Raw genomic sequence first — 25,360 nt, 5'->3', positions numbered from 1 at the left:
TATGTTTGGGTAGTTGAAGTCGCCCAATATAATGGTGTTTGAGACCTTCATATTTTCCAGTTTTCTCAGGAAGGCCTAGAATAAAACTAATCAGCCAGTTTACAAAGCTTTAGGGCATCTTCTATGTGCCCAAACTGACACTGGCTCGTGCAGAGCCATATAAAATGCACTTTGGGCACTTAAAGGGAAGCTACAGACCTGAAAAGAGAAAGTGCTAGGGAAGAAGCAAAATTTAAAGCACAATCCAACTACATAAACATCCATACACTGGTAGAAAGGAGGGGTTGGCTACTGCAACAAGTGACTAAATTTACCATAACAGAGGTTCTAACATACCCAGCTACAATCTCTGTAACATTTAGATCATAGCTGTAATACCCAACTTTATGAGTAGATTACCATAGCTTAGAGAAGGGGCAACCACTACTTCTGCACCCTGACTGGAGAACAAACACATTCTCCAGCAGGGTGTTAATATACAAATAATGCCGTCTGAAATAATTCAGCCACTTCACGGCAGTGTATTAAGATGCAGTGGAGTTTGGACTGAAAGTTAACTGCCTCCATTTTACACTCGCTAAACAGGACTTATGCTGTTTAGCGAGTGTAAGTAAATGAAAATATTATAAATTAAGAGTGAGAGCAAATAAAGCATGAGCACTTGCAGTCAAGGTTTGCATACCTCCACCTCTTAGAAAATGGTAGCCCATACTTCTCAACTGTCTAGATTTTCGCAGAATGTCTGGAGTTTTACCCCAGTTTTGGTCTGTTCCTCAAAGTGTGTGGTTCTCTAGCAAAATACTAGGGCGATCTGTAGACTGAAGTCAATAGTGACTTACATTTGAGTTTCAGGCTTCAAATCCTTCACACACATATACACAATATATTTACATACACACGCGTATATACATATATAAATATATGTATGTAGAGGAGCAAGACAAACTGAGAAGCGACAAGGAGGACAATTTGCCATTTATACATGGATGATTTTCCAGCAGAAGTTTTTTTTTTTTTTTACCTTCTTTAATACCTGCTGCACATACTCGGAGGGGGGGGGTTCAAAAACTGCATCATCCAGGCAATTAAAGTGTTTTCAGGTTAGGGTGCATCAAACAACCCCTTTGCTGCGTGAGTAAATCCAGCCTGTGGGGAAGCTTGTAGTAATCAGTTGGCCAACTTCAAAAGGAGAGCTGCCGAGCCAAAATAAGTCACCAAGTAATGTTTATCTCACAGATACAAGGTACAGGGTTTGTTTCTCACCTTTCAGGGAAATTAGACAATGCCCTACAAGGGCAGCTAGTCTAATACTTTACCTACAACTCAGCTCTGTTAGAAATGCTACATATAAAGAAATCCCAATCATCCACACCACATGCTCCAGAGACCTCAACCTCATTACCACAAACAGAACATGCTGGAGGGACAGTTTCCTCACCCAGGGGCTGCCCATGCTCTGGAACAGACTTCCCATACATGCCCAAGCAGAGCACCTCACTGTCCCTCTTCAAGAGAGATCTTGAGGAGTGGATGGGTAATAGAAGGTTTACCCCAGGGATCACTAGTGGCTCTACTTGATAGACCCAGTGGGAACTAATGTCAGGTGGCAAGATGCCAGGGCATTTGTATGGGCGAGGCTTGTAAAGGCTCCAGGGCCACTAGCCTAGTACACACCTATGAACTCTTGGAGGAAAAACAAAACCAAAACCTGCAACTCTGAAGATACCTGCCACAATGCAATTTATAAGAAAAGATTGCCTGTGAAGATAGTGTTTCCAAAAGTTCATGGTCAGAGGACTATTTTGTGATTAAAGAACATGGCGTTACTGTGTATTTAATTTGTAAAACTATACCAGTGTCAACAGTACAAAGTGGCAGCTAAATTTGACATCACTGGATAATTAAGGACAGGGTAAAAGCCCAGAAACAAGGTTTTAACAGCCAGTCACATTTCAAAATTTGCAAGCTTGAGGAATGAACTGCCAACAAAAGTCTACTTGTTAGCAGAATAGCTTAAGAGGAAAGTCACTCAGATGGAGTTTGTGAAAGACTGCCTTAAGATATCTGCAGATGGAGTCTGTCCGGAGAAGTTAACAGGGATGTGAAAGGCTCAGATTTCCCAGACAATAGTTTGTGGACAGGTTCTCCACTCATCTTACAAAGACAGTGTTGCAGTCTTTTTACAAAGATCAGCAGTTCTTCAGCTTGGCAGTTTGAAGTACTGGTGTTGGGATGTTGCTGAAATGGCTACATTTGTTTGAGGAGCTAACATGTCTTGATATGATGGAAGAACTGCTGAATGTTTGTGCAACAAAGAGCACAACAAAACGTAAAGGATATTTCTGAAGACATGAAACAGGTGAAAATGAAGCAAAGCTATGTGGGGTCACAACTGATGGGGCTCCATCCTTACAGGGACGCAAAGTGGATTTGCAAGTTGGTGCCACAATACAAGACCAGCAAAGGAAGAGATTACACATTTTTAAGACTATTTATGGTTTAAAATGACCTAGCTTTTCTTGAAGACGTCAAATTGTTAAACTTCATGAGGATCACTTGGTTAAACTATATGAAAATGTAATCATATTCATTCAGAACTGCTGCAGAACCATTTGTCCAAGAAGTGTTTTAATCTCAACTCACAAGTACAAGTCCTACTGATACTGTTCTCAACTGGTCAAGCTCACTGAAGAATGCAAACATAGGTTTGAGGACTTCTGTAAACACCATAGCATAAAAAGCTGTAGGAATGTTTTCAGATCATCCCTGCAGTTATAACTCCCCGAGTTTCAGAAAAACAGTGAGTTATGACAGCTTTCACAAAAAGTCTCCTGAATTTCTACAAATATCCAGTAACTGTTTCTTCAGAAATGCATGCAAGTACAGAAAAATGTGTCACTTGACTGCAGTTTTTAAGTGCATATCTTGCAGATTCCCTTCGCGTTGCCACTTCAGTATTCGGAGACCCATTTCCAGCTGATCTCTGCACTACTTCCAATACTATGCAGTTACAACTCCGTTTCAAAACATTGACTTGACAGCCTGTCTCCTGAATGTCTACAAATCTATGCAAAAACATATCCCAAGTATGATAACAAATGTTACGTCATATGAAACAGCATAGTCTCTTACAAACATTATCTTTGATTTTTTACAGGACTTGTTGGCAGCACGCAAGTGTGGTTTTGCAGGTCACTTTCACCTGGATTTGAACGGTTATATTTTAAAGCAAATATGTGCATTTGCACCATTACATCTGTGCTGCTGTAACAAGGATACCATTTATTGAAAGTCCCAAGTTGCTAGCTTGTTTTCAGTATGGCATGAATACACAAAATTGTGAAACCAGCAGTGGGATTTTTGTTTTGTGACCAGTGTGCACCACTGGCTGTGCAGTGTGCAAAAAGCAGATGCTGCAATATGGTAATGCCCCCCCCCCCCAGCCTCTCCAGATACACATGTCCCCCAAACTGGGCACCCTGTACTACATCAAAACATCTAAACTTTGCTTACAATGTAAATAGGTCATGTTGAAGAGAAACTGGTTTCTAAGAATTTCCATTTGTAGGAACAGGCTCCCCATAAATGTGAAGCAGAATTCCTTTCCAACCCTATTTAAGTGAAACTTGGCCCAATGAATGTATAATTGGAAATTCATCCCTGGTCTGGCACCTTTACCACTGACTGACAGAAACAATCATTAAACCACTCTCTAAATAAATCAGATATGTGGATCACATTTGGATAGCACAGTTAGGCTTATAAAGGCTCTAGTGGCCATTAGCCTAGTAAATACCTATTAACAAGGATCAAGATTCTCAACAGAAGTCCTAACTTAGATTAGAAATACAAGGCTGTAAATAAAAAGTGATACTATAAGCCAAAGAAATGTAAAATAGCCATTTCAGGTCACTGCTAAAATACACTTTCACTTAAAGTTTACAGTGTATATTCTTAGGTAATCTGGTTTCTAGGCTCCACACTAGAAAGGACACTTGCCTGTTGCAACTTAAAAGATCTTGGAAAATGTAAATGGTTTGTACTATCAATTATATAAAAATGTGTCATCCTTCATAAATCCTTCTACAGAGCTGCATATTGGCACAGTCTGGCATGCTGGTCTACAGACTCAAATCACCAAGTTAATCTTAAATGCTCACATCTCCTTGTTGCTGAGTAAGACAACAGTTATATCTGTACCATTTACAACGTACATATTTCGGTACTGCAAAAGCTCAACTGTTCCTGATTGAGAGATTTTCTCTTTTGGGTTTAATAGCAAGCACTACACACTCACTGGTAGGGCATGCACTTAACGGAATTGTTTGTATTGTATTTTTAAATTTTACTCTCTTAATCTTTTGTAAAAATCAACATATGCATTTTGGGGAGCCTTTCTCCCTATGCCTCCGCTGGTAAGGGGCCTTGTAATCAGTCAGAATATCCCAGCAAACAAATGCCAATAATCTTCCAATTTGTTACCTTTAAGCGGCTACTTTCATCCATTATTCATTACTGTCCTGTGTTAACTTACCCACCTAGGCAAAGCTGCCCCACTCTACCAAAAGAAAAATGAAAAAGGTTTCCACCATTGTTTGACAGAAAAAAAAAAAAAAAAGTGCAATACAATAGCTTGCCTGATCTGGTCAGATACCTTACCCTGACATGTGCAGTTACTAAAATTGATGCACAACGGAAGTGAGCCATTTCAGATGATACAGCACTTAGAAGAATGGAAATAAGTCTCTTGCAGACAGACTTTAATGAGATTTGCTTAAAGCACAGTGCAAAGCAGAATCTGAATCAGATATAGGCCTGTGTATTAGCTAGTAAGAAAGCTGTATGAGGAGGGGAATAAATGCTTTCCATCATCTGCCTGTAAAACCAGGCAGATTCATTACTGCAACATTCCTAGGCATGCTGAAACAAAGTGCTCACACCAGCTGGTTTCAAATCTGTTGGAATTTTCACCCTTTGGCTACGAGTATCTGCCATATTTTAGGTATAGCAGATGTAAACTGAACAGCACAGAACCGATATGTAAAGACTATGTATACACTAGGAAAATCTGTACATGGAGGGACAAATGCCAAATGTCCACCACTACCACAATAAAGAATGTTATAATTCGGACAAAAATTGATCATAACCCAAACACCTGTATTTACTGCTAGATCTTGTACTTCAAAAAGTTTTCCCATCCCCCTCCTTTAAAAGGGCACCTAGGTGGCTGAGGATTCCAAAACTTTTGGGGAAAACAAACCAGTAGGTAGCAGGCTACTCCAGCAGCAGGGTTTAAAGCTGCTTAGAAGACCATGCACTAACATACAGGAAAAAATCCTTAGTTGTACACTTTTTATACAGCCTTTCCTATCAGTCACTGAAAACTAGCTATTCCTTAACCCCCCACTCCAGTTTACTACAAGTGTGTTGCTAAAACAGAAATAATCAAACTACAATAAACTTCATAAATGCTATTATCTATAACATCACACCATGACTTCCACACCAACACATGTATGTGAAGGAAACTGCTAGAGGCTAGATGCTTCCACCTTCACTTAATGGCCTTCACTTAATGGTACTAAGGCTCTGAAATAATAAAGGAGTCACTTCCTGTAGTAGAGTGTACAGGGTTTTTGAGTTCTTCCACCTCCACTAGCATACTGTGCTATTCCTAGCTCCAGCATCACTCCTGAAAAAAAAAAAGCCATTTGTATCAGTGGGCTCAGACTGATTAAACTTTCAGAAATCAACTAGAGCAAAGCAGATTCCCCAAAATTAAAGGTAAAGGACTGAGCAAGAACAGCAACCAACAAAATATAGCACACAACATCGAAGTCAAGACACTTCAAGCAAGAAGCCAATTCCACCAATACTTGCGCACTGCAAAGATGACCATAAACTGAAGTGATACAAGAACTACATTAGTACCAGGGCACAGCAAAGTCCCCATTGCAGCATTTAAGGAATGAGTCAAGTAATTCTGCAAACTGGAAATGCAGAAAGCCATTACTGTCAAAATGTGCATGGGGGGGGGGGGGGTCACAGAATGTCCTTTAGATGTGTAAACATGCTATCTGCGCAGAGATTTATGCCCTCATTGTGTTCATATGGAATCTCTTGTTTCCTCCCACATTCCAAAGACATGGATAGTACGTGGGTTGGACTAAATTGGCTATAGGTACGTGCCTGGTATGGAACAAGTGCTATAGCACAGCTTGTCACCTGGTGATGTGAAACATTGGCTCTAGATTCTGGTCACTGTTGATGTGACACCTTGCCCCATAGGCAAAAAAGAGGAAAAACTGTTAGATGGATAGTTTACAATGAAGAATAGATCGGACCCGATCATAACCACATTAAGTGTTAGAGACATGGATGCCAAAAACACAACAGGCTATGATTGAGTAGATCTAATCATAACACTCTGCAGTGCTTTTAAGCCTAGGAGGAGTATGTCACTGCAATGTGTTTCAATGCAGTGACAAACTGCATAAATATGCACGTCTCTATTTAAACTCCTAGCACGAAGAAATTCATCATGCTGTTGTCCAACCTGGAGTTTGAGTGTGGTACGTAGGAATGTTAAACAACTGGACTTACTATACCTTATGATCACTTTCCTAGTCCCCCCCCCCCAAACATCACTTTCATAACGCTTACTTTGCAAAATCAGTTCACACTGTGCAGTGCCACTTCAACTTACAAAGTTTCCCCATTTGGTCTTAACACAGAATTACCAGTGAGAGCAGACAATTATTTATTTTACATTTGTTGACCGGGCTAACCTAACTAGATACATGTCCATTTTCAGTAAAGGCCTGGGGAGAAAAGCTCCACATAAAAAAACAAGAACAAATATTACAACTTCAGTTACAGTTTACTTGTCAGACACAACAGGTGTTGCATGATAAACTTGGCATTCATGATAGATAATAGCAAAAAAATAAATAGAACCCCCCCCCCCTTTGTAGTTGACCAGACAATAGTAGAAGAGTATTCAGAAGTATGTGGGAGAATCACAAAAGAAAGTTATAAATACGGCACAGGAAAATAGAATAGATATAAACAAGACTGGGAGAATTAGTTAAGGGCAGTGACTTGGCTATAAGGCAGTGAAATAACTATACAGTCTTTCAAGGGTACAGTAAGTCTAACTTAGAAGGGAGTGGTCTTAAAAAGTGGCTATAAACGTGAGTAGTAAATTGGTGCTATAACCAAGGACAACAGGAAGAGCAATCTTAGTCAGGGTTAGTACAAGAACATAACCAGTGGGCTGTAAGGTATAATTTGAGTTTCTTTTTGAATAGTGCAGTTGAAGAGATGCGAGTTCAACAGGAAGAAGGTTCCAACTTTTTCCCACAGTGTTAAAGAAAAGAGCATCTCCTGCTTTAGTGTTGAGTTTTTTCCTAGATACCAGTAGTTTATTTGCGTTTGTGAGATTTTTATACTGGCTGATTAGACTCACGAGAATTGGTGTATTACATGGGCGAAGAAGGGTTTTATGGGCAATAATCAGTTGGTGGAATAGAATTTGATTACGCAGTTCCAGCCAACCCTAGTTGCTTCAGATTTTGGCAGTGGTGAGTTCTGAAAGGGGAGCTGGCGATGTTATTGTAGAAGATTGCCAGTTTGTTGAGGTTGCTTTTAGATAGATTTGTGTATATAGGAGAGGCATAGAAGACAGATGAGGTGGGTGTGGGCAAGAGCATTTCTAGCTATGGGAGTAAGGAAGGGTTTAATTCTAGAGGAAGCCTAGTTTCCAGTTAATTGATTTTATTATGGTATTCATACGAGTATCATAGTTAAGGTTGTGGTCAATAGTTACTCCTAAGAGTTTGGTGGTAGTGTCTTGAGATATGACTGTGCCATTATTAGATATAATAATGAGGTAAATTGGGGTGGACTTGGAGTAAAGAGCAATAGTTTAGCCTTTTTGGGGTTAAGGAGAAAACTTTGTAAAAAACATTCTACGAGTTCAAAGACATTTTGGGTGAGGGACTGCAGTTCAGATGGACCTGTAGCTGAGCATATTAATGTAATGTAGAGTCATCTGTGTATTGTATGGATGTAGCTTGGGGGATACTTACAGTTAAATCATTTATAAAGATGGAGAATAGAAGAGGGCCAAAAATAGAACCTTGGGGTACACCAAGGGTGACAGGAAGATGGGTGGGTACACCAAGGGTGACAGGAAGATGGGTGGATAGGCTGTTGTTCCAAAGTACTGCTTGTTGCCTAAGTAGGACTTGAACCATCGAAGTGCTTAAGTATCAAGTGAGAGGGACTTTATTCAACAGTAGCTCATGGTTAACCATGCCGAATGATTTTGAGAGAACAATAAAAAGATTGCAGAGGGCAGGGTGTTATTGTGAATGTGGTCAGAAAATGATAGGAGGGCAGTAGTGGTGCTATGAAAAGGTCTAAAGCCATGCTGAGAGCTAGCTAATGGTCTATTTTGGAGAAGGTGGTCCAAGTTTAATACAGATAAAATACCAGTCTACTTAATGCACCACAGTACTGGCAACCAAGACTCCTGTAGAGCTTTAACATACCATCTGCTCTTTGTTCCTTTCTATTTCTTGTCCACTTAAAGGATTAAGATAACTGACATACTAGAGAGAATCAACCTATTTTGTATTCTGCAACAGCCACTTGTATTAATCTGTACAAGTCACTGGTTAGCAATTGAAAGTAAAGCAAGTACAACTTTAAAACTGACATTACAAAACAGTAAGACTCTGCATAGACCTCTTACATTACTTCACAACTCAAACTGCACCCATGCCATCTGTATTAAAACCATTACAAGACAATATGAAAGACAAGAAAGAAATTCATATTTTTTTAAATGAAAGATGTTTTAACCAAAGGTCTGTCTGAAAGTGGGTAGCATCACATTTTTCAACCATTAAAAATTGCAGCCGGTGGATGCAAAACTTAAGTACAGTTACCAATCTTATCGCAAGGCTAATTATTGAACCTTCAGAGTACGACTGAAATCTCTAACAATCGAGTTGAAATTATAGAAAAACAAGGCAATAAGTCTAGATGTTGGCACAGAGTATTAAGCAATGATGAGCTTAGGTGTCGACAAAGTGCTGAATTCTCACCTTTGTCCAATGTATGGTAAATGGCTTGGGAAGTACTGGACTGCACACTGACTACTTGGTATTTAACCCATAATGAGATGCATTCTTGAGCAAATCACTTAGCCAGGCAGTGCTCTGAGATAAGCTCCTACATGGTCTTCTGGACTGCACGTCTACATGGTAACATTTTTGTAAAGCAGACCTATGTTTCTGCCAACTTCTGGTATCCCATTCCCGTCACATCTAAACACGGTAAATACACAATAATCAAACTAATAGACCCAATTAACAGCAAACGATAAGTATTCTTCTTAAAGGCATCCAAGTTGCATTTCATTGCGTATACGAATATTACCCTTTGTAAAACCACATTCACGTACGTGCACTATGCACATACGGCCGAGTTTGCAACCACATATTTACACTGCTGGATTAAATATATGGCTTGGGTACTGCATCATGCTAAATATTCTCCCATTTTAACTACGTGCTTTACAATTAGTTAACTGGGTATGCGGTCCGGTCAACTGACTCCTTTTCAGCTACAACATGGACTCGCACAGGAGCATGAACGAACAGAAGATGTACAACAGTTGGAACTACACGTGAGGCAAAGAAAAATAGCGCAGATTACATGAGGATACACGGAATGCTTGTACAAGTGACAACTGGTATAACCACTACATATTACCATTGTTCAAAGAAGCGAGTTTTCGTACACATTGTCAGTGCAGACAGATTAGTTAAAACAGGAAGTAAAGACAATGTCACAAATTCCAGATGCTCATTTTATACCATTTAGGTCAGTCACAAGGAAGACGGATTATCTCGACATGTAAAGGGTGAAAAACTACTCAGAGCCACCAAGGAAGTACAGCCTATCCCGGCAAGGAACAGAACGCATACTCTTGGCACGAGGAAGCTAAAGCCTCTTTCGACAAGTAACGGATTGCACGGGACGCCTAACCCATTGGGGTGTTATAAATAAACCAAGCTGGCACTAAATAAGAATCTGACGAATATGAAAAAAACACACGACTACAGCAATTGGAACGGTGTACCACACACTTCTAATCAGTCAACCGCTACAGATGGATCCACTCAACTATCTACTTCTTCATTTTCAGTCATTGCATCTACTTCCCGAGCTTCTGCAAGCTGGAACTGATTAGTTCAGCAAATGTGACAACGACTTCAGGAATATGCACGCTAAATAAATTATTATTAACAAACAGAGAGAGAACATGTGCACTTGTATACCTTCAAAACACAACTCCTAAGGCAAAACTGAACGCGCACAGGTCAATAATCTTCGGTCACTGAACTAGAGTGGCTTCTAAGTACCGTAGATGAATCTATACATACATCTTGACTTTACCAATTCCCAAACATTCAGATTTACCGGCAAGAAAACTGCACTGTCACGCAATAGATGATATCTTGGAAATGCAAAAGCTACGCCTTCTAAAACAGAATACAACTCTTAGACTTTCTGTAATAGACGCACCACGTTTGGCTTCACCAATACAAAAGTTTCTAAGAAATCGCTACCGGATCAAACAGCAGTATTCACACTTGCAGTTGCGCACTGCCAACGAGGTGAGACTACCTGTACTGATCAGTAATACCCTCACAAAACATCCTGGCATTGCCATTTAAAATGCAGAAGAAATGATACAGATTTACACAGAGAATACCACTACAATGTCTTTCTCATCTAAAATAAACATTTAGATTTTTTACCGGTGTACTAATCACAAATGACCGTGAGCATATACAATCCAAGTATATTTAAATGTCTTATTTTTCTCAGTTACTGACACATCTTAACTATTCAGATTAGTACTATATATGGTAATACTACAAATACCGGAGTAAGGAAGACTCGATGTTAATTAACACGCTTCCTACAGTTCCCAAAGAAACAAGACTTCAATTATTTTCTCCTCATCTGCATGACTCAGTGAAAGCCAAGCCCAAAAGGAATTAGGTCATGGAGCAATAACCGCCTTATCAACTTTGCCAAAGACCGTCTCAGAGCGTGAAAATTCCAACGAGCTTACATTCCTCCAGCCATAAACAGAATAAGGTGAGGGTGCGGCTTACACACCTTAGTTTGGACTTAGAGAAACGAGAGCTCTGCATTCGTCTGCGTAAAACTCCACCACGGCATAATTCTACAAGCTAATGTAGGATGGAAAGGCAGGGGTTGCAGTTCAACCATCTGAATCCAGTAAAGGTTGCACACCTGATATTTACACACAACCCAGAAACATGTTAAACAAGCAGATACACATATACTGGGAACGTGCATTAACAATTTCCTAACAAAATGACAAGCCCGTTCAATTAAAGAAATCGTAAAACTCAACCTACTTATAGCTTGTCACTATCGTTCATCAGAGATCAGTCACAGTTTCCTGCTTGCTCACTTAAACATTTCTTCAGCTTAAGAATCCCAAGGCCATCCCGTCAAACCACGCGTATTATCCATCTCCCTATATGCAAATGTTTATAGTTTTGCCCCTTACCCGTTCCCTAATATCAAAGCACAAAAAAACAGTACCCCAGTGCCCCTCCCTACTTACCTCTTGCAACCCAACACTCAGTACTTCCTAAAGCAAACTATATCCCAGAAACCTTAGCGGCCGTTCACTTAGCAAACTATCCTTCCTGCTTTTTGCGCGCCCCCGCTTCTGACCTAATAAGGTAACGCGGCTGGAGTGTGACTGAAGTAAGGAGGTGGAGAGAGAAACTCTCCAGCCAATGCTGAATTAATTATAATTTCTTGTTTTAAATTGTGCACCAATGCTCAAAACTGTACTATTACTACTTTTTGCTCTTTTGTTGTATAAAATTAACTACACTCGGCTCAGTCAGCTATATTTTTATATATTGTGTCAACAAATTTCTTTTGTATGAAGTTTCATGTAATACTCGTGTGTATGTTGTATAATTCATGCTGCACCTCGCGTTGACGGCATTCTGCAGAGTAGGGTTGCCACCTTTTGAAATGCCCAAAGTAGGACATTTTGTTGTAAAACTGTGAGATTTTGCAGAACAAAATATACTCAAGGCCAGTGCAAACGGTAGAACTTCACTTTTTTGCCAAAATAAAAGCTTAATTTTGTAGCATTTGAGTGCTTATGCTATTTCATATAATATTTATAGGTTCATAGGTTGGTACTAGGCTAACAGCCGTAGGGCCTATACAAGCCTAGCCATAACAATTCCCTGGGTATTTCTTCCCACACTGTTTACTTCCCTGGACCACTGTCTAGCAAGGCAACTGATCCCCGGGGTGAATTTCCTTTCTCCCATCCAATCGTCAAGGTTCCTTTTGAAAGGGCCAAAGAGGCACTCTGCTTGACAGGTATGGGCAATCTTTTCCAGAGTCTGGAGAGTCTCTGGGTCAGGAACCTATCCCTCCAGCATGTTTTGTTTATTGTGATGACAAGGTTTAGATCCCTGGAGCGTGTGGCTCTGAGGGATTGGGATTTCTTTAAATGTAGCATGTCCAACAGCTCTGGGTTTGACATGGCCTTGTATGTGTTTCAGATGGTCTTGTATGTGTTTCAGATACAAAATAACTGTTGTATGCAGCTATTAAAGAAAACTTAAGAAATGCATTTTGTCTTAAAATCTCAGGACATTTGTCATTTTTTAGTTTTTTCACAGGACTCAGCTGCTGAAAGTGGTACTGTCCCTCGCAAAGAGGGACAGGTGGTAACCCTACTGCACAGTGTCACAGAAGAATGATTGTCACATAAGACGGATTCAGGTTAAGCGGGGAGATAAAAGTTTGATTCTCATTGATGCTGCTTACGTTTTTTTTTTTTTTAATTTAACTACATCATACCAGTTAACCATACAGGGGCTTTTGAAAATTTCGCACTCTCAACAAAAATGGGTGCCTGGTTAGCAAATAAATTTATTTATTTTATGTTTCTTTACTGGGATAGGCCGACTGGGTGGGAGACCCATTTTCAGTGGAGGCCCAGGGGAAACCCCCCACTAGTTAAAGACAATAATCACAGTTGAAGTTATTACAAGGAAATGTTAAAACAGGATGATACGTAAAAACGCATTTAGTTAGCTACAACAGTAGTTGCAACTGTCAAAGAAAAAAACATACATAGCTGCAACAATGATCAAAATTTTCAATAAGAAAAATCATAATAGTAGGTTTGTGTGAAATGATTCCATTCAGAAACCCATTTTAAACTGAGACTGACAATCCCCAAAACATTATAACGTCTTAAGATTTTAGTGAATGATACTGCAAACCTCTGCGTAGTAAAGTCATTTATTTTTGCATCAAAGTGGAAGCAGCACGGGGATCCTCTTTCATTAAATTAATGATGGTAACGGTATGTTTGTCATATAACCTATTTTTCTGTGTACTAAACATCTTCAAAATCTTGTGCGAGTTGGGGAAGAACAGGACATCAGCAAATCACGTGAAAGAGAAAATCAAGCATGAAGAAATGGATTTACTTCCATAACAGGTACTATTAAGACTGATAGGACTGATGTACATGTGTGTTTGGTATCTCTCAATATCATCAATGTTTAATTAGGCTAGACTTTACAGAAGTTTAAGATGCATGGGGCACAGTATCTGGAGAGCTGAATGCTTACTTCTAAATGTGAAGTTGGTTAAGGGAAACAGTATGTATAGGGCGGCCATGGTTGTACAGCTTTTAGCGTTGTCACCTTACAACAAGAGGTTCTCTGGTTCGATCCTCAGCTGGGGTGCCTTATGTGTGGAGTCTGCATGTCCTCCCTGTGGTCATGTGGGTTTCCTCTGGGTGCTCCGGTTTCCTCCCACATCCCAAAGACATGCTGTAGGTGGATTGGACACTCCAAATTTGCCCCAGGCATGAGTGGATGCATGTGTGTGCCTTCTGTGGAAGGTTGAGCGCCAGGCTGGCAACTCGACACCGTAAAACTCTACTGCCAGTCATGAGTGGACAAGTGACCTGCTGTGGCGACCCCTAGCAGGGAAAAGCTGAAAGAAGAAGAAGTTAAGGGAAACAGTATGAAGCTGTAATACCTCTCAGCTGTCTAGATTTTCACAGAATGTCCAGATTTTTGCCTTATATTTTTGAAGTGTTCATAGGCTCATACTAGGCTATCTGACCTAGGGCATTTATAAGCCTAGCCAGAATGTGTTTGGCTTTCGCCACCCATTTTAAATTTATTTTGCTATGTCCTTTTTTGAGGTTAGTATACTGTGCCTCTGTCTAACAGTGACACAGAAGTGATACCCGGGGTAAACCTACAATCTCCCATCCACTCATCAAGATTCCTCTTGAACAGAGTCAATGAGGGACTCTGCCTAACCTGGACTGGGATTTTATTCCAGAGTGAAGGGAGCCTCTGGGTTATGAATCAGTCCCTCCAGCATGTCCTATTTATTTCAGTGCTGAGGTTCAAGTCTCTCGAGCGTAGCTCGATGGGATTTGGATTTTCTGAGGTGCAGCATGTCCATTAATTCCGGGTTGGACATGGCTTTATACGTCAGGCACAGATCGCCTCTGAACAGGCGGTATGCCACTGAGTAGAGCTGGAGTTTCTTTAACCGGGCAGCATATGGCATCTGTTTGAGCCCTTTGATCCTCTTGGTGAGGTACTTTTGGGGTCTTTCCAGTTGCTGCAGGTGTCTGGTAAGGTACATCCCAAAAGGGGCATTGTACTCAATTATGGGCCTGATGAGGGATGAGTAAAGAGGCACGATGACGTCCCCTGATCTAGATGTAAATCCCTTCATGATTATGTGGGCTATATAAAATGTTTTTCTAACCACTTTGGCCACGTGGTTGTCAAATGAGAGATTGCTATCAACTTGGGTCCCAAGGTCCCTAATTACTTCTTCTGTTCTTAATGGATTACCACCTATGTGGTAATTTGTGGGCACTTTGTTTTTGCCAAAGGGGATGACTATACACTTTTTGGCATTTAGCTTGAGGCCATGGCTCTGGCACCAGTTGTCTGTTTCTATGCGGCCCTTTTGGAGGATGCTTGTATCGGCTGGAGAGTAGATTATGGCGCCCAGTTTGCAGTCATCTGCGAACTTGGTCAGCCACAGTCCTTCCATGTTGGCCTGTACCTCCGAGAAATATATACCGAACAAGAGAGGTCCCAGGACTGAGCCTTGTGGGACACCACTTATAACTGGTTTGGAGTCTGACATGGCTCCAGCAATTCTAACCATGTGGGTTCTGTCCTTGAGCCAATTTGCAATCCATCTAGTGACATAGGGGTTTATATTTAAGCTGGTGAGCTTATCTATAATGCCCGAGTGGGGTATTGTATCGAAGGCTTTTGCGAGGTCCAGGTAGGCTGTGTGGACCACCTTCCCCTCGTCAATGGCCTTTGTGACTGTTTCAAAGAAATCAACCTGGTTTAAGAGGCAGAATCCGCCCTTAACAAAGCCGAACTGGGTAGGATCCAGTGTTTGTAGGTCCCCAATATCTTTATTTATGAGGTCCATGATGATCCTTTCCATAGCTTTGCAGACCAAGCTAGTCAGGCTTATGGGGCGATAGTTTCCAGGATCCGTTGAGGCACCACCTTTATGGAGAGGGACCACTGTTGCTGTACGCCACTCTTTGGGCACATATCCTGTAGTAAGGCTGAGACTGAACAGTAGTTTTATGTTTGGGTTTAGCTCTTCTTGGAGTTCATGTAGGACGCAGCCCGGGACACCGTCTGGTCCCATTGATGCTGTGTTTTTTGCTTTGGAGAGGGCGGCTCTTACCTGAGCATCTGAAATGTCAGCGGGGCAGCACTCTGCTGGGATAGATATTTGCCCTTTTGGCGGGGAGGGGAGGGAGAAGTTTGCGCTGAACCTGTCAGCTAGGATGTTGGCAATGTCTGTGGGTTCGGTGTATTTTTTGTCATTTTGGACTAATTCTGAGCATATCTGGGAATTACCACCCAGGTTCCTAACATAACTAAAGAAAGCCTTGTGATTATCCTAAGTGTCCTGTGCAATTTTTCTCTCGAAGCTGGCCTTAGACAATTTTATGTGTGCCCGTAGTTTTTTGCTAATACTGATCAGTGATGCCTTCCCTTTTTGGGATTTTGCTCTATCATTTAGTAGCTTCCTCCTTCTATTGTATAGTTTGTTTATGGCTGGGGTCCACCAGACAGGACATCTGCCTTTGGAGGATTGGGTCTTGGTTTTATTTGGGATCGCATGATCCATGCATTCCTGAAGGTGTTCATAGAATGCATTTATAAAGGATTCTGCGGTCTGGGCCTTATTTTCCACAGGCCCGTGGGCTTTGAAGGATTCCACCTCAGTTTTGAGGAGTGTGAAATTTGCTTTAGAGAAGTTTTTCACTGTGGTTTTCTGGGCAGGGGGTGGGATCGGGATGTGAATATCCAGTGAGATTAGTTTATGGTCTGATCTTACCAGTGAGGGATACACTTCTGGTCTGGAGCATAGAGTCCCCATGTTGGTGATGATCAGGTCCAGTATGTTTTCCCCTCTTGTGGGAGTGGTAACAAGTTGTTCCATAGCATTTGAGTTTATAAATTCTAGGAACCTTTGGGCTAGGGTGTTGGAGCTAGAGTAATGCTCCCAGTCTATGTTTGGGTAGTTGAAGTCGCCCAATATAATGGTGTTTGGAGAGACCTTCATATTTTCCAGTGTTCTCAGGAAGGCCGAGTGGGGTTCCTGGGTTTGGGAGGGTGGTCTGTAGCAGGCTATAAACTGGAAGGCAGTTTTACCCACTGTTAGTTGCACATGGATAGTCTCTGATGCTTCGTGCTTTGCCACCAACCTGGAGGTGTGGGTATCTTTGATGAATATCGATACTCCCCTCCTTTTGTGGTTCGGTCCAAGTTTTGGGGCCGAAAAGCATGGTATGAGGTATAACCTGGTAGTGCTGGGGTGCTCTCGGGAGCCCTGAACCAGGTTTCTGTTACTGCACAGATATCGATGTTCTCCATGCTAAGGAGAGTTTCGAGTGCATGCATCTTGAGGTTTAGACTTCTGGCGTTGAGTAGCATTACTCTTAGTTTCTTATCCCTTGTGATACCTATGGAGGTGGGTTTGTCTTTTGCGCCTTGCCTAAAAAAGGCACTATGGGGGTAGCAAGAGCCTTTGCCAATATCCGAAAGCCCAGGGGTGACAGGTGCAAGCAGTCCCTAGCGAAGCATCGTGGCTTGTCGAGCATATCATCCCAAGCTGACAGGCATTGGATCCCCTTTGAATGACACCAGTACTTAAGCCAATTGTTGAAATTGATCATCTTGTCTTCATATTGTGGCATCATTCTTGGTGAGGGTAAGATGCTACTCAAGGTCAGGGTCATACTGGCCTGGGCTACATGCTCAGAGAGCTCCTTTATGTCTTTTTTCATGTAGTTCAGGGAGGTACGTCTCAGGTCATTCACACCAGCATGGACAATGACTGAGTCATATTTGTACTTGCCTTGGAGTGACCTGAGTGCTTGTGTTATGTGGCGGATCCTAGCACCCGACAGGCTGCTCACCGTGACCCTCTCCTTGTTCAGCCTGGTGAGCGGGACGTCAGTGTGCCTGACGATAGAGTCACCTATTACAAGTGTATCAGGTGTGTTGTTTAGTCTTAAGGGCTGTGACTCTCAATCTCTTAGACTAAAAAGTATGGGCAAAGCCAAAGATCCTTCCTCATAACATTTGTGATTTTTCTGGATTTTTGCAGCAAATCAGTGAGGATTGAATTCACTAAATAATGACAGGCATTTGAATTTTAGATTTCATATCCTTCAGAAAATCATGGTAACACAAGACATTTTATTCTAGCAACATTCTAAGGTTATAAGAGCAATATTTAAAACTTGTTCCTATTCTTGGGGCTTTGCCCCCATTATCTTTGGCTTTGCCCATACTTTTTAGTCTAAGAGATTGAGAGCTGTGTCAAAGTTTACAAAACAAATTTCTGACAGATGTGTGCCCAGCACATAAATCTCATCAGACAACCATTAACCATCCCCTGGATTCAATACATTCCGTGCAAGAATAGTGCTATTCCTGCATGAAGTGGTTCGTGTCTATGTAGCAAAAGCAGAGCGCCTTGCATATTCATGCTGCTGTTAAGACATGAAGTGTGAACGAGTGCAAGGGGTGTGTTCAAGTAGTGCACGGCCTACGAACACACCCCCCTGCACTCAGAAAGTGCCATACGGCACTTTCTAAACATGATGTGGCATAATATTAAAGAAGGTCTCTAATATTATGCCAGTATTTGTGTCCACGGACATTGAAATGAAATAAATGTGTATTTCAGTGTCTGCGGACACTGAAATACATACGGGAGCAGGCAAGCAATGCAGGAGGTCTGTGGCAGGTTCTGTGACACACATCCCTGCATTGTAAAAGTGCTGTATGACACCTCACAACCTGCTAAAGCAGGAAATGTGGACAAAGGCACAAATAATGGGGGACAAAGCCCTAAAAAGGGACACTTCTTAAATATTGCCCTCACAGACTTAGAAAGTGGATAGAAAACAGGTCATGCATTAGCATGAATTTATGAAGGATATAAGTCTAAAAGTCAAATGTATGCCATTATTCCCTGACAGCAGTCCATGTAGACAAGGGCACAATTAGTGGGGAGACAAAGCACTAAAATAGGGATACTACTTAAATTAGAAAGTTGATAGAAAACAGGATATGCATTAGCAATAATTTCTGAAGGATAGAAGCCTGAAAGTTAAATGTATGCCATTATTTCCTGACTGTAGTCCTCAATGACTTGTCAGAAAACCACAATACTCACTATATAACATCATATAATAATAAATCTTTTTTTTTACATGCTAAGGAATGCTTAAGCATAGCTAAACAGGTGTGTGCATTATGGCCCTCTGCTTAGCATTGCTTAAACATCCCATATAAGATAAATAGAAATATACAGCTAAAATTCCTAAACTGAGATAGTGTAGTGGTTAGAGTCCTGGCTTTATATGCAGGTATTCATGGTTCAAGTACCAAGACAGACAAGTTATTTTTATATGGGAAAGCAGTTTTAAAATTATTTTTTTAAACTTAAAGTATATAGTAACTGGCTTTTGTCAACCAGAGTAGTGTAGCTGGTGTAAAATGGAAGTGTGAGTGCATGTAACATGAAATCACCCATGTATACACAAGTGTCCCATACAGTATAGTCACACCCCTTGCTAATGTAATGAAAGCACATAGAGGGATGTCATGTAAAGTAAATCATATACACCTACTAAATGAAGCCATTATCCTGATATTGTTTTTAAATAAAAAGTGAGCAATGGTTAGCAATACCCAACTATGTTTACCAGGTTTAAGCATTGTTTACACGTGATTGCTAAGCAGCAGGTAGCTCAGCTAAGCAGATATGTGCACTGTTAAGCAGTGCGCAGCAATTATCCCTTTAAGCACTGTTCAACCCAGCTTAGTGGGTTTGCACTTTGCTAAGCTGTGCTCAGCATTTTCAAAATGGTCCAGTGACAGCAAAGGGTGGGAATATGGCCTTATTTAAACTGTGCAGGTGGGAATACAGCCATAACCTGTTTAGTTTGATCTCTGCAGGAATATGTCTGGTGTTGGAGAGGAAGCACACTTTCGGGTGCAGAGCTGGAGCATTCAGGAGTCCAGGGTCATGGCTGGACTCCTTATCAAAAATCATGACAAGAGACTGCTGCAGGGCCAGTACCAGGGCTCACAATACAAAACGGAGGCCTGGGACCATCTTGCATGAGATCACACCAGTGCTACAATGCATCCCCCAGACTGGTGAGCAAGTACAGGACTACTATGCTGACCTAAAGTGGAGGAAGGGAGCACTCTTGGCCCAGTGGACCCAAGATGCATGGGCACAGAATGCTGCAGTAGTGAGTAAGTATCACTATCAAGTAGTTTGTAGTGAATACTTCCCTGAGAATGTGATAGACAGGTATGCATAATGTTTGTTTCTCTGTCCTATAACTGTAGCAGAGAGGGCTATGAACATCGAAGCCCATGGTGACAGACTGCACCAACAGGCTGGTGAGTACAAATTTATTTTGCAGTATATTGTTCAAATAGCTAAGAAGGAGTACATTGCTTACTGCTAGTAGGTATACTGTTACTGTGTGAACTGAATAAGTAAAGATGTTTGACAGACTAATATTGATGTGCAATAAAACTACCTACAGAAAACTGTTGTGTTTATTCTGGTATGGTGTTGTAGACATTTGGAATGTATACAGATTCTTCACAGCAGATGTGGCAGCATATATTAACTGGGGGGACATTATTTGGGACTGTGTTGTAATTTGTTAATGTAGTTATTCCTCTGCTGGTTTTAGGTCAGTACACTGGGAATTGTGTTTCTCTCCTATGTATGGTAAAGCATGAATAGTTTAACAACTAGCCTACCTGCAGAAGCATTCATTTTGTAACTTGTTAGCTAACTTGGAATGTGCATGTGCTGTATATGCTTTTTATCTATGAAATAACTCTGTCTCATCAAAGTTGTTAAGAATGAACCTGGTATAACTTGCTGTCTTACCACTGAAATTGTTCCTTATTCTGTCTCCAACCTACTTAGCTTTCAACCTCTATTTCTGCATTAAGAATTGGGAATCCTTCCTGCCTGCTCAATAAGGACCCCTTTCTCTTAGTTTCAGCCTGCTCATCTACAGCCCAAAGAAACCTACCATCCTATTTCAAATTCCCAGTTACCAAAGGAAATAAGGAAGTACTTTTTTCCCTAGAACTACTATTAAATTGTACTGTCCTCAATAACATAGTGGGTGTATTTAATCACACCATCGAGGCAGGTACCCAGCAGCCATACCCCTCTCTACCCAATAGGTAACTACTCTTCTCTCCTTAGGAACTATTACTTGAGCCATCTATTCTAGCTATCTCTGTATCTTTGGGCTTTGCTGTACCATACCTATTGCCCACTAGGTGGCACCCTAATCTAAACCTGAGTGGTAATTCATTATCCCTACTTCCCTGTATTGGATTCCAGACTACCTTTCAATTACCTTGTTGTACTTGACGGCTCCTAAACTTGTCCCTCTCTACTTATTTACTGTCCTCCTATTCCTCTCTACTATCCCTTAGCAATCAAACAGCTGAGGTATCACACCCCACTCACCTGGAACTACCAAGGGCTCCTCAGGAGTCTGCTGCTCACTGATTGTCTCTAGAATTTCTTCCTTTACCTGCTCCTTCCCTGTATTGGATTCCAGATTACCTTTCAGTTACCTTGTTGTACTTGACTGCTCCTAAACTTGTCCCCCTCTACTTATTTACTGTCCTCCTATTCCTCTCTACTATCCCTTAGCAATCAAACAGCTGAGCTATCACACCCCACTCACCTGGAACTACCAAGGGTTCCTCAGGAATCTGCTGCTCACTGATTGTCTCTGGAATTTCTTCCTTTACCTGCTCCTTCCCTGTATTGGATTGCAGACTACCTTTCAATTACCTTATTGTACTTGACTGCTCCTAAACTTATCCCTCTCTACTTATTTACTGTCCTCCTATTCCTCTCTACTATCCCTTAGCAATCAAACATCTGAGCTATCACACCCCACTCACCTGGAACTACCAAAGGCTCCTCAGGAGTCTTCTGCTCACTGATTGTCTCTGGAATGTCTTCCTTTACCTGCTCTGACCTGCTCCATTTGCCCTGCGGGCTCACTCCGCTCCCCTACCCTACCCCCAATCCCCTACCACCCCCAGTACTCCTAAACTTATACAACCAAACCACACCCACTACCTCTCCAAACCAATCACAGCATTCACCTTATTAACGTACTATACACACCTCTCTCTAACCACCCCTGGTAAAACTCCTCCCCTCCAAAGAACACTGGCAAAGCTTATTAGTCACGATGCAAACACTAACTTCCCAAATCCAGTGAACGTTCCTAATCTTTGTTACACTCTTACCTTCTCTAACAGCAGCCTACCTGCTAACCTCCTATGAACAGTCAAAATATTTACAGCTAAATTTCCCTAATAAGCAAATAAGTATTATACCTCTAACTCCACAGAACACATACATATAACATCTCTACCTAGCTATTTACCTGCAAAATATCACAGACTAACCCATATCAAATACAACTATCTAAAACCCAGAAAACCTCTCCACCATTGCTATAACCTTCGCACACCTAATATACCATCTAAATCTCCCTACTCACTCTATATAGCCCATCTCAATATTCACAGCATAAATAATAAAATTGCCCACCTCCATGCTCTCCTGGATGTTCATTCCTTTGACATACTTTGTTTAACAAAAACATGGCTAAAACCCACTACGCAAGATGTTGAAATCATTCCACCTGGCTACATCATCTTGAGAAAAGACAGCAAAGCAAAAAAAGGAGAGGGAGTTGCTATTCTTTATAAAGAAGGGCTACAAATATCAATACTAGATTTCAGTTCCCCTTCACAAAACAATGTAGAAATCATTAGCACTAAACTTCAGCTTAATCCTAGCAAATCCCTAAATATAATATGTATCTACTTGCCCCCTGGTAACAACACCAGCACTCTGGAAGGTATCCTTGCTGAGCTCTCCTCAAATATTCCCCAAGAGACAATAATTCTTGGAGACTTTAATATAAACTGGAAGGACTGCTCTACTGAAACACCAACTTCCCATATTAACCTTCATGGCTTCTCACAAACAATCAACTACCCAACCAGAACTAATAAACCCAACAATAAAGAATATATCCTAGACTGGATTCTTATAAATAATCACCAACAACTCTACAATGTAGGGACCCTCCCTGACGATGTATGTGACCATTCTCTCACATAATCAGGCAAAGGTCTAGTATACACAACCCAACCATATATAGAACAATAAGAAACAACAGAAATTTTAATGCTGATAACTTCCAAGCTGAACTAAAAGCATGTGATTGGTCACCCATAAAATACCTCTCACTTGACAAAGCAGTAAACTACTTTAACTCAAAATTCTTAACAATCCTTGACCACCATGCACCAAAGAGGTCCATCAAAATTAAATCTAAACCCACTCCATTGCTTACAAAGGAAAAAAGGCAAAAAATTCAACACAGAAATAAAGTCTGGGCATGATGGAGAACAACTAAAAACCCCATAGACCAACAACAATTCAGGCAAAAAAGAAACGAGACAAAAAAAAAAGCTATACTTGAAGATAAAAAAAAACTTTTACTGCCACCTCCAACAGACCAACCAAAATAATCCACAAAAGTTCTGGGCTAGCATAAACAGACTACTTAGACCAGGCCAATCCACAACACCCACCATAGGAGCAAATCCTAACAATCCAAAGCAAACTGCTAATGTTTTTAATACCTTCTTCGCAGACACCATCCAAACACTTGCTAATCAACTAACAGCCAATAGCTCTGCCCTTCCAATCTTTACTACTAACTCTCTTCCAACACTAAACCTGCTACCTGTCCCAACGTCTTTCATCTGCAACCTTTTATACAAGCTAAAACCTACTACACCCTCAGCTGACCAGCTACTTGCTGAATATCTGCAAAAGGCAGCCAAAGCCATAGCATATCCTGTATCACTGTTGATAAATAGAATCATACAAAAAAGCACTATTCCCACCATGTGGAAAGTCTCCCACATTATCCTGCTACACAAGGGTGGAAACTCCATAGAATATTCTAACTATTGTCCTATAGCACTACTCTCCCCCTTAGCTAAAATAATGGAAAGGTGCATCCATAGACAGTTACTAGACTATCTACTTCAAAACAATTTACTGGCCAAATGTCAACTTGGCTTCAGGTCTTTCCACAGTACAAGTGCACTCCTGTCCTTCACTGACTGCATCAATAATAACCGCAATAACAATCTTCTCTATTCAGCACTCTTTATCGACCTTTCAAAAACATTTGACATGGTCAGCCATGATCTACTTATTAACATACTAAAATCTTTTTCTCTGGATACAATGACTATAAAATGGTTCCAGTCCTACTTGGACAATAGACAACAGGCAGTGCTATGGGACAACAACCTATCATCTCATCTCCCTGTTACCATAGGTGTTCCTCAGGGCTCCATATTGGGCCCCCTCCTTTTCTCATTATTTATCAATGACCTTAACCTAGCTATTCCTCCAGCTAACTGTGTACAATACACAGATGATTCAACAATAATCTGCTCAGCTAATTCTCAATCCCAACTGCAGACTCTAACTCAGAAAATGTTTAATACAACAGAAAACTGGTTGCTACAATGCTGCCTGCTCTTGAACCCCCCCAAAAACTAAACTCCTCCTCTTCACTCCTACCCGTAAGTCACTCCCAATCAATTTTTCAGTCTTATCCAATAATGGTATACTCATATCTCCTGAGCCAACAACTAAACTTCTAGGGATAACCATTGATAACCTGAACTTTGAAACCCACACCAACAATACTATAAAAACCATCAACAGGAAACTAGGCTCCCTTTATAGGATTAAACCCTTCCTCTCCCCACTAGCTAGAGCCACTATTGCCCATTCCCACCTTACCTCCACACTTCTCTATGCTTCTTCAATATATACTAACTTGTCAAAAAATAACCTTAACAAGCTAGCCAACCCATACAACAGCATTACAAGATTTGTTACTGCTTCCCCCTTTAGGACCCATCACTGCTATAACCTGAAACAGGTTGGTTAGAGCTTCAGAATCAAATTCACTTTAACCAACTCACCATTGCCCACAAGGCCCTCTTACAACCTGCCAATACCCCAATACTTTCTAACATCATTACCCAATATAAAAACCTTAAGACTTTATGCTCATCTAATAAACTACTTGCATCAACATGTAAATCTAACAGCATGTCAGGAGATGCTCTGTTCTCTAATGCAGTTGGAAAATATTGGAACCAACTCCCTCATGAACTAATATCACTCTCTTCTTTTATACTTTTTAAGCACAATCTCAAACTCTATCTTAAAACACATTGGTTATGTCCCTGTTCAAATCCAGACTAATCTCAGCTTATATCCCTTTACCCTCACTACAGACCTTATGCCTGCTCTGTCTGCACCTTTCTCTATCAAGGCCTATCCTTGGCAAAGATATATATTATCCTAATAGAGATAATTTAACATACCCAGTTCAAGTCTTCTGTATATAAAGTCAAAAATATCTTACCTAAGGCTTGCAACAAGATTTGTATAAACTGTTAGACTTTTTGAACTATTGAAATTTGAAGTATGTATTCTGTATAACAACTAGTTACTAGTAAAGTCTATTATATATAAAACCTAA

At 40.9% G+C, this 25,360-nt stretch overlaps 1 protein-coding gene across 1 annotated transcript in view; it reads right to left on the bottom strand.

The window, feature by feature from the left end:
- Nucleotides 1–10,859, bottom strand: part of CAP1 (cyclase associated actin cytoskeleton regulatory protein 1) — a gene marked incomplete in the record, with an annotated part of 596,089 nt that extends 585,230 nt beyond the window's left edge. Inside the window, 1 exon segment of the mRNA XM_044084805.1 lies at nucleotides 10,839–10,859.
- Between the last annotated feature and the right edge of the window lie 14,501 nt (nucleotides 10,860–25,360).

The sequence above is a fragment of the Protopterus annectens genome, chromosome 1.part1, assembly GCF_019279795.1.
Source record: "Protopterus annectens isolate FY-2018-M chromosome 1.part1, PAN1.0, whole genome shotgun sequence".
Lineage (NCBI taxonomy): Eukaryota > Metazoa > Chordata > Ceratodontiformes > Protopteridae > Protopterus > Protopterus annectens.
The sequence above is the reverse complement of the archived record's forward strand: the minus strand, read 5'-3'. Positions and strand labels throughout refer to the sequence as shown.